This window comes from Taudactylus pleione, unplaced genomic scaffold, assembly GCF_031769625.1.
Source record: "Taudactylus pleione unplaced genomic scaffold, aTauple2 ptg000198l, whole genome shotgun sequence".
In the NCBI taxonomy this organism is placed as follows: domain Eukaryota; kingdom Metazoa; phylum Chordata; class Amphibia; order Anura; family Myobatrachidae; genus Taudactylus; species Taudactylus pleione.
Genome location: NW_028284600.1, coordinates 5,251,896 through 5,264,076, shown reverse-complemented (window position 1 = coordinate 5,264,076; position 12,181 = coordinate 5,251,896).

Sequence of the window (12,181 nt, the reverse complement as noted above, 5' to 3'; positions counted from 1 at the left end):
TTCATGCCCATTACTGGACCATACTGGAGTTGCTGATCTTGACAATAGCTTAATGTGGTTCAATTTTATTCTAATTATTATTGTTGTTATTGCTATAATTAGTGTAATAATATAATGTAATAATTTCTCTTGCACAAAACATAGACCAAATAAATAATTATATGTCAAGTATTTTCGATAAACAGTTCAGGCAGCCATTCCATGAGAAAGAACCCCATCCATTTAGTAGAGCTTGTGCCCATGTTGGTCATGCAGTGTCTGAGGCTGACCATGAAATGCCTCATTTAGGTCATTGCTCATAGTGAACTCATATAATCATAAAACCTGAATGGTACCTATGAATTGCAGTATGTGTGTGTGTGTTATCAGAAAGATAGTTTTTATTGTTGTCAAATAAACATGTTCTTCATGTATATTAAATATGGAATGGACCACAGTTCTTGGCACCAGATAAATAAGACCACATGTGATACCCCCATAACTAGTGATACCTGTTTTATTGGAAGACCAAGGTTGAGCTCACAAACTTCTTTCTGGAATCCACTCATATTGGTGCTAATTCCCCTAATCGGTGGTGGCTCACGGATTCCCCAGTCTTTAGGCAGGCAGAGAGGTATGGGCACCCTCGCTTACAGATGCATAGTAAGAACTTCACTTGTGTTAATAGTTTTTTATTAATCTATGTTCTTCTTCTTATAACATAATTCTTTTAGTAAAACTGCCAGCAGTAGGAACATTACATTGAACAAAATCAGTATGCATTGGCGGTCGTTCAAATCCCGACACCGGAAGACCGGCAGCAGTGAAGACCCCGACAGGGGATCTAGGTAAGTAAAACTAACCCTGTTCCCCCCCTAACCCTCCCTTAGGGGTGCCTATCCCTAACCTCTCCCGCAAGTGCCTAACCCCCCCTAAATGCCTAAACCTAAACCCCCCCTGTCCCCGCAACCTAAACCTAAGTCTCTCGGGGGGGGTGCCTAACCCTAATCTCCCCCCGAGGGGTGCCTAACCCTAAACCCCCCTTCCCCTAGTCTAACCCTCCCAGGGGGTGCCTAACCCTAAGTCCCCCCCAGAAGCCCCTAACCTATCCCCCCTCCCACACGGCAGTCCGCGCCCGCTGCCCGGCTTACCTTCGTTCGGTATGCCGGGCGACTGGCTCTCGGCGTAGGGATAATGATAGGCGTCGGGATTTCGATGTCTATCTTTAGACCCCTCCTGGGATTAGACAGTCGGGAAGCCGGTGGTCAGCATTTCCACCGTCGGCTTTCTGACTGCATCCCCATTGAACAATACATAAAAAAACATTTACAACATACCTTAAACTGTGAGTTCATCATAAACTCTAATATCACACCGTAAAATACTTCTTAGCCGTCAGTACACTCTGATAACTGTAGTTTTAAATGACTCAGAGCCGTAGCTAGACTTTTTGGTGCCCTGCGCCAGAAAGAGCATTGACGCCGCCCCTCATTTTTCAAAGGGACCTGATGCACCCAAAAAAGGGGAATGGCCTCATGGGTAAGGGCCAGGGAAGAGATAGGGGAGGCCAGGAGATGCTGGGGATGAAATAATAGAAAGTTTTAAGTGAGAATGATAATAAACAGAAATTTCTCAGGCCCAAACAGCGCCCCCTGGGGAGGAAATAATAGAAAGTTATAAGTGAGAATGATAATAAACAGAAATTTCTCAGGTCCAAACAGCGCCCCCTGACCTGTGGTGCCCTGTGCGATGGCACTGGCCGCACTACCCTAGCTACAGCCCTGTAATGACTCAACTTACTCTGTTTCACTAACACTAAACTATATCATATATTGACTTGGATTCCATTGTTAGTAATAATAATGGATCCCAATTCATGGTGGCCTGCTTTCGTTGGTGCACTTGTAGGCATTCCAGACCCGGGTTTGTGGCTAATATAGACTGCAATGCTTTAAAACTGGAAAATGCGCTCTGACACCACAAACTCTCCCGACTTAGGGCCGAAGGCAAAACTCGTGGCCGGCGAAAAACATTTGCCGCTGCAATCTTTTCGCCTTATTCGTCTGTGTGGGGGCAAAGTTTTCGCGTACTTTCACTATGCGCGCTCCCACTTTTCGCCCTATTCAATTCCAAAGCAGGTGAAAACGCATATGTGCGAATGCAGTGAATGGTGAAACTAGCGAAAAGGACTGCTTATTTTGGGGAAATCAGTCTGCTCCCCATAAAAAGCCGAACTGACCCTGGAAATCAATATAGAAGTCAAAGGGTTGTTTTATGCATATTTACATAAGTGTTGAAAAATGTTCTAAAGCAATTTCTATTGTGAAAAATAATTGCTCTAGTTAAATTGGGGGGTGCATTTAAATGGGTACTAGTATATTTTTGGATCTCTAAAGTGCCTTTATAAAAACGTAAAAAAAAAAAACACCTGCTGCAGCCTCCTGCAATCCTAAAAACTCCTGTCCCATCCATACAGCACCCCCAAAATACCTGTCCCAGTACTTTATAGTTACTTTATACCCATTTTCAGACACTTTTTACTTGTCTTTTTTTAGGGTGAATTAAGATATATATATTTTCTTATGCATAATAACAGTAGTTATTAGGGGGGGAGGGGGCGTCAAAAGGTTTCTGAACCAAGGGCCTGATTCACAGCTTATGCGAGCGTCCATGATGATGGTCGCGATGGTCAAGACCATCGCGACCATCGGGCTTGCGACGAGACCCTGCAGTAGGGTCTCGCTGCCGCAAGCCCTGGAGGGATTTTGGCTCTATCAGTACTAGTGATGTCAGTGGGGCCGGACCCAGACGGTAGGCATTCCCATGGGAACGCCTCCGTCTGGCAGCCACGCCCCCGGCACGCCCACCAAAGGGGGCGTGCTGTCACTCACCATCGACAGCACGCCCCCTTTGGTGCGAGACCTCGAAGGACGGCTACCCCGTCGCTCGCCGGGTCGTGCGCATGCTCATTTGTGTACCATCGACCCGCTTGCGAGCGTCCTGCGCTCGCGAGCGGGTCTGAATGAGACCCCAAGTCCCCACATATTTAGCACAGATTAGAGATTTTGCACAACTTTTCTCCTGCCTCTGGGTGGAGAGACTTTTACGCCTGTTTTTGCCAAAGGCCTTTTCGCACATGCAAAAACATCCTGGAATTGAATAGGGTGATACGCGGGAATGTGGCAAAAACATTGCATCAGCAAAAAGTGTTGTTGGAATGTAGTAACCGGAGCGAGGCACCGTGGAGATGGCAGCTGGATGCGCGAATGACTCATCTAATCAGATTAATCAATACATTGTCTTTAGTTTATTGAACCTTTCCAGAATGTCAGCCCTGGAGAAGCGATAGTTATTGTGATGAGCTCCAGAACTAACCCAGATGGGTGGGCAGTTACTATCGTCTGGGTTAAGTAAACCTTAATGACTAAAGTGTTTCCGAACAGGTATATTTCTGAGATCTGCAGACCACCTTACCCATTGTGTACAAGGAAGGTACAAGTTTCTGATATTTTAGGCAACTGTGAGGGTAAGAGATCATGTTACAATACAGGACAATATGCTACATGCAAAGAACATGAACACGTGTGCTGTAATAATTGCAGATTTTTTCACAAATGTGTTTTTCAATCGGCAGAAATACCAAATACCCTTGTACCCTTGATTGATATGCGACCATGGGGAATGTAATAGAGTGTAAATGTTTGGCAACTTTTAAGTCGCTGCATAATTGTGGCAACTTTGACCTCCAAGTCATGTGATGTAATAGCCTGCGTTGCCAACCTGCCAACGATATGTGGCAGGTTATGAAGCCACATATTGGCAGCATTTTTCCCAGAGTGTTAAAATACCCATGCTCTGACCAGTCAGGGAGCTCTTATCCATTCCTATGACTGAGCCCGTAGGTGACCTGCCATTACTGTCAGAGACTCGTAACAGCCAGTCATGCGTCACACATTATGTTTGTTTTATTTTGCCAAGTTCATCAGATACCTATATGGATGGACTGAAGATTTTTTTTTCATCTTTTTTTTACAGATGACAGTACGTTCGGTCTTCCAGGGCATATACCGGCATTTGAGGTTCTCCAAGTGCCAGCATACCCTGACAGCACCTAAAATTGGGCATGACAGGGATAGTTATCTTACAACAAATCATTAATTCCCCACACCTGCCCATGGGAATAGGCCTAGTGTTATCAACAGAGGGTAGCTAGTCCCTAGGGGGGGCACAACATCCCTAGGGATACTGTACCAGCCCGGTGCCGACTGGCCTAGGGCTGAGTGACACTATGATTGGATGACCCTTGCTGCATGTCCCCCATGCTATAGTCACCAGCCCTGGCTCGTAATGCCTTTTAGAGCTGATTAGGAAAAATCAGGGGGACGACGCATTTTGTATTGTCCCTCTTGATTTTTCCAAGATCGGCTAGGCAGAAGTGCTAGTGATGTTTGTCCTTTCGAAATGGGGTCCTGTGCGGGTTTTTTTTCTTCTTAATTTATTTATTTTTAATATCACTAGACATGTGTAGCCAGACAAAATGGCTGCATTAGCAGCCATCTCACTGCTCCAAGCCCCAACTATTGCTTCACAATTTATTTTGGTGCATTTTAGCGACTTTACACCTCACCCCCTATTACGTCTGAAGACGTGTAGGACTGACATGGAAATAAAATTGAAACGACGACGTGTGAGATTGATTCATGCGGGTTTCTGGCATCTTTGGATATAATCACATTATGATACATATAGCGACTTGAGAGTCGCCGACATTGCAAAATCAGAGACTATTACATTCCACAGGGCCATAACAGGACATTACTGCACCCTATGCCGGCCACGCCCCCTGAGAGCATGACATCATGATGTCATGTGGAGGGGTGGGGCCAAAAGCGCTGGTAAATGCAGCACTGACCTGCAGGAGCTGCAGGGAGCCTGTCTGGAGGCTCTGGCGGCACTGCAGTAGTGATGCTGGCTGCGGTACCCTGCTAGCCAGATGCAGGGGACGTGGGTGACCAGATGTGCTGCCTACATGGCACTGCGCTCTGTGCTCGCGCACTCCTAGTTACAGCACTGACTTTGCAAGACCCCATTCCAGTTCCCAAATAACAAAGACATTTAAAGATATTATAATGTAAAAAAAAAATCATTTTTAGCTGAATCTTACATGCACAGGTATTTTGTTCTTAGATAGCTCAGTAACTGCAAAATAATAATTCCCGGCACTTTGAACCAAACATTTTTTATTATAAATTTGACAATAAATTAAGTACTTTACAAATAAATATAAAGTCTTTCATGTATATTATATCACATTACAAAAATATGTGTAAAAGTTTTAACTGGCAAACAAAGTCCCCTTGAAAGACCTAAAGTTACCGTTTCAGCACTAAACCAAACGTTACAGTTAGAAGATGATGTTCCCCAGACAACGCACACGGTAAGGGCACCTCTTGCCGTACCATAAATATAGGTTTTACATGATTTACACAGGTATGTTGTTTATAAAATATACAATACTTAAATACATTATTCCATCCACACAATTCCCTGAGTCTAAACTAAACTCATTACTGAGCTAAAACACACTAGCCAAGATAAGGTACTGATGGTAGGACTGCTCTAGGACCCCTTTTGGCATCACTAAATACCCCCTAGTAATGACAAGTGTTACCTTTACAAGCTGTGTAAGGCACTCAGGGTTGTACCAAAGGCTACAGATAGTAGGAGAGTAAAACTTACATTAACAGCTATGAATTATATCACCAGCCTGGACAATCAGTACTGTATACACTGGATACACTGTGTGTGGTACGTCTAGGACAGAAGGGCAGGCTGCACATTCAGTGAAGTTTAGTTTAGACATATAACTGATAACATCTGTTCTCACGTAATGCGGAATCAAATAAAGAACTATATTATGTGTGAATGCAGATTATATCACAACACTTAGCATTCATGATCAGCTTTCAGTATGTATGAGACTGTGATATAAGGAGTGCACTGTACATTCCTAAATATTGATATTGAGCGCTTCATGCTTGGGCTGCCCAACCTCCCCTGACATCATATACTGTAAGCGATAAAAATCTTACATCAACATAAATTAAAAAAAACATAAGACGATGATAAAAAGTACATATGGGAAAATGGTGCAGACTAGTACGTGTTTATCAGACAGATGGAATGGGGAGATGTGCAGAATGGTAAGTGACTGTCATACAGAGTGTATATAGGAATGGTGCAGAATGGTAAGTGACTGTCATACAGAGTGTATGGAGGAATGGTGCAGAATGGTAAGTCTCTGTCATACAGAGTGGATGGAGGAGTGGTGCAGAATGGTAAGTCTCTGTCATACAGAGTGTATGGAGGAATGGTGCAGAATGGTAAGTGACTGTCATACAGAGTGTATGGAGGAATGGTGCAGAATGGTAAGTCTCTGTCATACAGAGTGTATGGAGGAATGGTGCAGAATGGTAAGTGACTGTCATACAGAGTGTATGGAGGAATGGTGCAGAATGGTAAGTGACTGTCATACAGAGTGTATGGAGGAATGGTGCAGAATGGTAAGTGACTGTCATACAGAGTGTATGGAGGAATGGTGCAGAATGGTAAGTCTCTGTCATACAGAGTGTATGGAGGAATGGTGCAGAATGGTAAGTGTCTGTCATACAGAGTATATTGAGGAATGGTGCAGCATGGTAAGTCTCTGTCATACAGAGTGTATGGAGGAATGGTGCAGCATGGCATGTGACTGTCATGCAGAGTGTATGGAGGAATGGTGTAGAATGGCAAATTACTGTCATACAGAGTGTATGGAGGAATGGTGCAGCATGGCATGTGACTGTCATGCAGAGTGTATGGAGGAATGGTGTAGAATGGCAAATTACTGTCATACAGAGTGTATGGAGGAATGGTGCAGAATGGTAAGTGTCTGTCATACAGAGTATATTGAGGAATGGTGCAGCATGGTAAGTCTCTGTCATACAGAGTGTATGGAGGAATGGTGCAGCATGGCATGTGACTGTCATGCAGAGTGTATGGAGGAATGGTGTAGAATGGCAAATTACTGTCATACAGAGTGTATGGAGGAATGGTGCAGCATGGCATGTGACTGTCATGCAGAGTGTATGGAGGAATGGTGTAGAATGGCAAATTACTGTCATACAGAGTGTATGGAGGAATGGTGCAGAATGGTAAGTGACTGTCATGCAGAGTGTATGGAGGAATGGTGTAGAATAGCCTGTAACTGTCATGCAGAGTGTATGGAGGAATGGTACAGTATGGCCAGGGCCATCTCTTCCATTGGGCTTGTTGGGCAGTTGCCCAAGGGCCTGAAGCTTGTAGGGGCCCGCCACCATGCCCCCCTGCAGCCGCGGCCAGTTGGTAAATTTGTGATATTTTTATAAGTTGGCTGCCGGTGCACTGTATTCTGATGTAACCTCCCCCACCCGGTGACGAGTACTCACCTCAGTACCAGTTTCACTTCATCTGCCGGCGTCAGACAGAGTCTCTCTGCATGTGTGGGAGGTCTGATGGGCATGCAGGAGGGTTTAATATTATTGACCATTTAATTTTTTTTCCAATGAATGGGTGGGTAGGGGCCCCAGTGCATTGCTTTGCCCAGGGCCCACACTGCTGTTAAGACAACCCTGAGTATGGCATGTGACTGTGTCATGCAGAGTATATGGAGGAATAGTACAGAATGGGAAGTGACTCATACAGTATGTATGGAGGAATAGTACAGAATGGATGACAGAGAGCAAGAAATTGAAGAGGCAATAAGAATGTAAAATGGGAAATGGAATGAACTCTGGGCCTGATTCAGAGCCGCTCGCTCTGACAGAGCGCTCGCTCTGAATCAGGCCCTCTGAGCAGTGTATACAGCCGCCTGGTCTACTGCATTGTACGCAGTCTACATTTATCTATGCCGATAATTTGTACAACAACAGTTTCTTAGTCTTTCCTCAAAAGTGTTGCCAGGATTAATAAAACTCAGCAACACACAGCGCTCTCCAACAGTAAACACTGGTGAAAATCTAAGAGATCTGAAAACAAATCGGAGACTCAACCTGTACTAACAAATTCATATTTATTTTTAATGTTTGGCAAACACAAAAACGGATGTTACACGTGTGAAAGTTTGGTTACAATTGGCACAATATTTTCTGTTGAAAAATCACCGCCCAGGCCAATGTCGTCATCAGCCAATAGAATTTACCATTCTGCTCAATTTTTTTCAAATCAGATGTTTTTTAGGCATTTTTTGCTTGACACAGAGTAATTTAGGGCCATTTTGATTTAACACGACCAAATTGGACAAACTATTGCATGGGTTGTGTATGGGTTCCCGGCAGTCGGGATGCCGCCAGTCAGAACACCGACAGCAGGTTCCCAACAGAAAGAATCCCCAGACCCATAGGGAAGTAAAGTACTACTAACCCTAACCCTCCCTATCCGGTGCCTAAACCTAACCTCCCCCACTAGTGCCTAAACCTAACCTCCCCCTCCCCGCACCCTAACCCTCCCTTCCTGGTGCCTAAACCGAACCTACACCTCCCCGTGCCCTAAATTTACCCCTTCCCCCTTAGTGCCTAACCCTAATCCTCCCCCTAGTGTCTAACCCTAACCCCTAAACCTAACCCTCCCCCCCGATACTTACCTTCGGGATACTGGAGCTGGGATCCCAGGACTGTCGGGATTGCGACGCCGGTATTAAGACCCTCGGCATCCCGCACGCCAGGATGCTGACTATATCCCTATTGCACCCAGCGAAACACTCTATATAAGCACCCTATATGGGCAGCTGTGTAATAGCTTGTATAGGCAGAGGGAGAGATAGCAGACATCAGTGTTCTCTACACACTATATTTCTCAGGCTGTCTGCCTGGCAAACTTTCTCTACCGCCCAGCACTGTGAATTGGTTGAAAGTCGCGCTGCGCTGACGGTTCATAGTGCAGCATGACTTACTGGTTGCATCACAGTGCAGCTCACTGGTCGGGGCCGCCCCATTCGGAAAGAGAATGCTGACTACTACCTCCACCTCGACCCTGGCCCACCCTGATGAGCCACCCCTCCACCTCGACCCCAGCCCACCCTGCACTGGAGGCAAGCATTGTAGCCTCACAGCCTTCCCCTCTACTGCCCGGTGCCCACCAAACAGTAAGGGGGATGCAGGATGGGAGGGTGTTCGATGAGCTGCTGCTCCTAATGCCACTTGCAAAAACATTTTTTGGTGAGAACACTGGACATCATTGATTTGTAGGCCTTGATTAAATAGGCCTCACCTCATCCCCATCCCCTTGTCCCACATTAACCTTCAGGATTTCTCCCAAGCTCTGGACTGCCCTCTTACTCTTTACGCAGACTGACATCCAGCCACTCTGTTTATTAACATGCACTAAAACTCAGCTCTTCATCCTAGCCTGCCACTGCTCCTCCTCACATCCCAGACTCTGCGTCCGCTGCTCTGCCAATTATATAAATATTCATATATGGGGAACGGTAAACTTGCCTGTAACAGTTTCCTATTGTACATTGCAATTTGTAGTATGTTATTACCACTATATAGAGTACAGCACTAAAAGACGTTTGTGGCACCAAAAGATAATAAAAATACAACTTACAGGCAATTAATAAAATGCTATAAGGTCTAGGGGTCTTTGTGCTAAGCCTTGGAGAGAGATAAAGTGGATGAATATAAAGTACCAACCAATCAGCTCCTGTAACTTTACAGGCTGTGTTTGATAAATGACAGTTAGGAGCTGATTAGTTGGTACTTTATCTCTGTCCACTTTATCTCTCTCTAAGGCTTAGCACATAGACCCCACAGTATCAACCAATCAGCTCCTACAGTAACTGTCATTTTTTAAAACACAGTCTGTAAAGTGACAGCAGCTGATTGGTTGGTACTTATCTCCATCCTCTTTATAGTATATAGACCCCTAAATCTGTTGCCAGTTTAAGGACTACCGCTCATAACATTTACTAGCAGAGCGGGCAACCTATTAAAAAAAAATATATATATATAAATAAATAATTCAGACCTTTGTGTAATTTATTTGATGTTTTGAATGGTTACATTTCCTAAGATTTTGTACCTGTCTTTCAATGTCACTTGCAACAAAAATCATTTTCCTATGTGACAAAAGCACTACCAGAACAGAAGATGAACATTGTCACGCAAGCTGTCCAAAATAACATAACAAAGTAACATTGTAAATGCAACAAAAAACAAAATGCTGAGAAAACAGGATGGAAAATAAGAAATAAATGGTATGAGATTGCTGTGAGCAGGGCAGGGGCTGTCGGTGGGTCCCAGCAGGTAGCATGGACCAACTGATGAGGACCAATGCCCACCTTTCCAGTACGCGGTGCCGAAAAGCACAGTATTTTAATTGTTGCTGAGTTTTTTTCCCCAGAAGGGTCACGCGTCGATTTGGCAACTATATTAACATAAATGCAAAACGGGAATCTCAAACAAGAACGGCAAACATGAGCCTTAACTTTCAAACTGCAATATAGAATTGGGATTCATAGCTAACTGTGGGCCTGATGCAGACCCGCTTGCGAGCGCTTAGCGCTCGCAAGCGGGTCAATGGTGCCCAAGTGCGCATGCGCACGACGGAGGCTGCTCCGTCGTGCGCATGCGCGAGACCCGAATAACGACGGCCAAGCCGTCGTTAAGGGTCTCGCACCTAAGGGGGCGTGCTGTCGATGTTGATTCACAGCACGCCCCCTTTGGTGGGCGTGCCGGGTGCGTGGCTGCCCAGACGGAGGCGTTCCCATGGGAACGCCTACCGTCTGGGTCCGGACCCACTGACATCACTAGTGATGTCAGTGGGAGTGCTTTAGGCTCTGATAGAGCCAAAAGCACTCCTGGGCTTGTGGCAGCGAGACCCTACCGCAGGGTCTCGTCGCAAGCCGGATGGTCTTGACCATGGTCACCCACAGCTATGCGAGCGGCCAGGAGGCCGCTCCAAAAAGGAGCAGGGACGGCCCTGATTCAGAGCGAGCGCTCTGTCAGAGCGTCCGGCTCTGAATCAGGGCCAGTATCCCCAACATGTTCAGGGTTATTGTACTGGTGAAAATGAAAATCAATGAATTATAAAAAGGGGTTAAAAATGTTCAAGAATCCCTGTGCTACAATTAGGAGCAGTAACGGTTAGTGTAGGAGAGATAATGCTGATCGTTGACGTGTTTTTAAATTTTCTTGTTGGCAGAAGCATAAGACCGAATGAGAGAGAGAGAGAGAGGGAGAGGGAGAGGGAGAGGGAGAGGGAGAGATTCAGAGATTCAGAGATGAATCAGGTAAAGCAGCTTCCGTGCATGCATGTTTACTGCCGTGAGACTCAGATCGAATTTGTATGGAGATCAATGAATTTTCGATGGGCGTTTCTGGGCGGTAACTAGGCATCACAATCGGATACCCATCGGCTGCAGTATTAGTATATATAATACTAATGGGGGAGAGAGGGGGGAGAGAGGGAAGAGAGGAGAGAGTGCCATTTCAGGCAGCATAAAGATCAGGTTTACTCTATTGATCCTGCTTTACATGTGCCCCATAGTTCCTGAATAAATAATAATTACAGAGGGGAAGCAAACTAACAATTAGGTGTATGTACAGTATATGTACAAGTCCTTTAGCAGCTGTCTCATTGGAAAACGTATATGCGAATGGATAAGAGAACATTCACCAAGAAACATTTCCATACACATTGTACAATAAAGAAACGTCTATGAGGAAATTAGCGGAATAATGCATGTACAGTATATGGATACGCAGGTGAATACACTGCAGACAACTTGGCCTGATACAGTATGTGACATTGGCATCCTGCATGGGAAGTGTGTATATGATGTAAGGGTGCGATCATGCCTATTTATATCATACCTTACCCATAGCAGCATTTCAGTCTTTATAAAATAAAACATTCCGTTCAAGGCATTGTATAGATCCGGTTTGTGTACAGATATCTGAAGCAGTTCTACATAGAGATTTCTGGGACTATAGATCGCAGAGATGCAAAACATAAGGGCTTGATCAGTGGTTCTCAAACTCGGTCCTCAGGATGTTTTCAGGTGCACAGGTGTATTTATTACTCACTGACACATTTTAAAAGATCCACAGTTGGAGCTAATTATTTCACTTGTGATTCTCTGAGGAGACCTGGAAAACACGCACTGTTTGGGGTCCTGAGGACC